The sequence below is a fragment of the Rosa chinensis genome, chromosome 6, assembly GCF_002994745.2.
Source record: "Rosa chinensis cultivar Old Blush chromosome 6, RchiOBHm-V2, whole genome shotgun sequence".
NCBI classification, from domain to species: domain Eukaryota; kingdom Viridiplantae; phylum Streptophyta; class Magnoliopsida; order Rosales; family Rosaceae; genus Rosa; species Rosa chinensis.
In genome coordinates this window covers 34,999,879-35,004,184 of record NC_037093.1, presented here as the reverse complement: position 1 = coordinate 35,004,184, position 4,306 = coordinate 34,999,879, and positions in this window count along the sequence as shown.

Genomic DNA, 4,306 nt, shown 5'->3' with positions numbered 1-4,306 from the left:
CTAGGGTTTGAGCAGAGAGTGACAGTGGAAACCTTCTTGAGTATTCTTCGATTTCCACCTGAACTAGCAACGTCACGGCTCCTCGTTGTGGGTGTTGGGTCACATAGAATACCAACAACGAGGTGCCAAGGAGTGGTTATCATTGGTGCAGGTGTTAGTCAGTTGTCGAGATTTTCTGATATAGCTGTGAAGATTTGTTGTATTCCTTGCAAATTAGGATCCACTTGTGGTCCTTGGTAGTGGCGTCAGTTATGTCTGCTATTGTGTCGAGAGCGACGTCTCCTCTTTGCTCTTTGTAGGTGAGAAGCCTTCTGACATGTAGATTCTGGTCCACTAGTGAGGTGGTTTTCTGGTGATACGGGCTTGTTTGGTATGGCGCCGAAATCTGATCGAGGCAGGTCTATATTGATTGTTACTTGTGTATTTGACTTAGTGGTTCAGTGGTTGTGGGGATGGCTAACTAGGATGTTCTCCCTCAAGATATGGAGATGACAATGTTAACACAGGAGGCTGAACATGACAGGACCCACCCCGAATTTCACATTGAAATATGAAGTGGCCCTTGCGGGCTCACTTTAGGAGAAATTTTACCAAAAATTTAGCAGAATTACCCTTAATATGGACTACCCAAACATGTAGAAACTAAAAATACACTTCTAGTGGCCACAAAGACAACTGAAACTCCAAGAGCCTACATGCTCTCCTCAAATAATTGAACTCCCACAAGATATACAAGAAAATTTAAACTCAAATCTTGAGTCTCAATTATTTTTTTTTTTTTTAAATATACTCTCAATTATTATTAATACAACTGAAAAGTTGGTCATCAAAACAAACTAGACAATAAACTGAAATAAGATACTAGTAGGTTAAACATATAGCTTACTCAAAGATGGAAGTGGTGGACACTTTGCCTCGACTCTTATGCATGCTCGACCTCAACTAATCTGCAGACTGAGCAACGTAAAACCGAAAGGCTCAGGGAAAAACATTTTTTTAAAAAAACTATTAGAGTGAGTGGACGAAAAATAAATGAATAATTGAAGAAAATAAGGTGAAGTTGAATGCTTTCCCAATTTAGGCTATAAAAATCCGAGCATGAAGTACAAATTCGATAAAATAATTTTAAATCAAATCACCAAGTGTAAATCATCATGATCGAAATAGAATACAAGCATGCAGTAAGGTTTCGTGAAAATACTTTTAACCATTCTCTGGTACTGATATCTCAAAACATACTGCAAATCATCTCCTTTAAAATATGAGCATCTCAAAAACCGTTTCAAATCCTCACATGATAAAATAGACAATGGCTAGAGGGTACTGCCGACTAGTCATTTCATGTCATCTGGACGGTACTACCGACCAGACGACGCATCGGATGGTACAACCGATCGAAATACTAGGAGGCGATGATTAGAGGGTACTACTGACTAACCATCTTATGCCATCTGGAGGGTACTGCCGACCAAAATATTGTATAGATGGTACTGCCAACCAGGTAATGCATGCATGCGATAACATAATTACCTTTTCTTATTCATAAATCCAAACTCATTATCTTTTATAAGATTTAAATCACCATCTTCCCAAAGAAAATTTCAATAGCTCGGAATTCAAATAACTTAATGAATAAATAAAAGCTTTCGGAAAGAAAACCAATATCAACTTCATAAATCATCACCATGTCATCGAAAATGTTAACTTTTGGAATTTCAATAAATTGTTAGTTTAATGAAATCAATAATTTGTAAAATCAAATATCATACCTCAACCATTATCAATTTAAATAAATACGATAACTTAATACTCAGAAAATAATATTGCATGCATAATAATTTGAAAATAAATGTTCACTCACAGAATTACGGCTATGATGGTCGTCCAACGAAATCCTCCTAGAGCTCGAACTACACATCGTTATGAACAGATTGACATTATGAATAACTGATTTCGATAATCGAAAATAAATTGATGATAACAGAAATCAAAACCCTAAAACGATAATTAATCAAAAACTCAAAATCATATCAGAACGAGCTCAAATTTCATCGTTTACATTGACTCGATAACTATATCAACTTATCGGAAAATGATGTCAATCCAATAGTCGGATCATCACAAATAACATCTGAAAATCTCAAAACTACGAAAATTCCGATCGTTAACGAACATCCACCAATCGTAACAAAAAAATATCAACATGTTCCTAACTCTAGGTTCTACCTAACGAGCTAAAATGAGGGCCTTAAGAGGCCACACCTTCCCCTACAAGCCGTCACCCGGACTCTAGATTGGGTTGCAAGACCTATGCCAAAGAATCATCACAGCAAGCGCATCAACTTTCCTAACTACCACGAAGTCAAATTCCACGTGAGGAAGCCGGAATTTACCTCGAAAGCTTTAGTGGCTGGAAATCTTCAAATCTGAAATTCATTTTCCTCGAGTTGAATTGAGATGTGAAATTTGGTACATTTGTAGAGTAACGCAAAAAGAACAAAGCCCAGTCGGTCTCAACGTCCAATTTGGCCGGAATTTGAGAAAGATGTTGGAAAATGGCCTAAGCTTCTATCCGTCGATTCGTCGTGTATGGTGAATGAGATGGTGCAAGACATATATGGTTGAAAAGAGAGTTTGACGATGGAGAGAATGCAACTAATTTCATGGCTAGAGGTGGCCGGACGTGAATGTGACAAGGTCAAAAAGTTTTAGCAGTTTTCTGGGTTCTCTCCTTCGATTTTCCTGAAATGGAAGTCCCAAAAATGGTGGTTTTCACTTCTGGAAAAAACTTTTTATAGTTAAAAGAATTTTTTAAAATTTACAAAAATGCCACTGAGTTTTAACCTCTATAATTTCTTTGTTACAACTACGATTTTATTGTACTTTGTGTTTACGAACTTGATTTAACGTACTCTCCAACTTTGGTGAAGAAAGTTTTATCAAAAAGTAAATGGAATAAAAGGTCAACTTTAGCGCCATAAAAGTTTGAAACGAAGGTAAAAGATAATTGTCACTTATCGTCCAAATGACTAGTTGTATAGCGTGGAAATTCGTTATTAATTTCTGAAATTATTAAGTTGGTCGTTAGTACGATTTCGTGGTTTGAGGGTAGAACGAAAGTATTTCGGACGAATAATTACTCGAAATGTTTTATTTTCGAGGGGTCAAAGGGTTGACTTTTTATTCGTTGAGTTTCTCTGAAACCTTCCTTCATAAAAGTCGTAGATCACGTCGATACGAGATCATGGACATGTGGAACGTGTAAATCGAAGATCGTATGAAGAAGTTATGGTCAGCGGAAGAAGTTTCCAATTTTGTATATATAGAAAAAAATCAGAATTTTCAGGAAAAAAAAAAAAACAAGTTTCTATTTTTTGGAAGCCCGACCCTTTTTCTTTCTCTTCGTCGCCGATCGACCTGTTTTCTTTTTCAGGCCATATCTCGCCCATGCAGACCCCAGTCCGACCGCCGCTTGTTCTATTTGAACCATCTCTTCATTCTCCGTCGATATGTGGTGGTGCTGCAAGGAGAATGGCCGCCTAGACAACAACGCGAGGCAGCGGCGCGATTTCAGACTTGTCGTGATTTCAACACTTTTCGGCCACCTCGCCACCAGTCACATTTTGAAGCCCAGTAAACGCTGATCAATCCCACCAAGTGGCTTGAACCAATTTGCAGTGAGGAAGGAGAATCAAACAAAAATCCAATTTTGAGATTTTCTGGATTCTAGAAGTTTCGAGGTGAATTCCGGCCAAATGGCTTAGAATCTGACTTTGTGCTAGTTGAGACTATTGTTGTACTTGTTGAGATGAACATTTTCGCATAGGTTTCATGACCAATTTGAGGATTGCCGGCAACGCTTCCGGTAGTTCTTTATGCTTCTGTTTTCGTTGTTGTGTCCTACTCGTCGATACGAGCTTGTTGATATATTATGGGGTCATGTTGTGATCATTTGAAGCATGCTAGGTTTAAATTAGTTTTGGTTTTCTCAGTTTGTGATCTGTGAGGATCCGACCTTTGGATCGTTGTATAATTTTGAGAAATTGATCCTAAAAGTGTTTCAGAGACCTTAGGAAGTCTCGGAGGAAGTTTTGTCTCGATTGATGAAATCTTCGGTTTTTGGTTCAAGTGCTCGGTTCGAACAGTAAACGCTTTCATGTTAACCGTGTACTAAGTTGAGACCTTATTTTACTTAGGTGACTGACGAAGAGTGTTCTGTACTTTATCTCGACGGTGAGAGAAGACACAGCGGGATTTAGAGCTGAGTAAATCTCATGAAGTTCATTTATGAACGGAGTTACTTGAT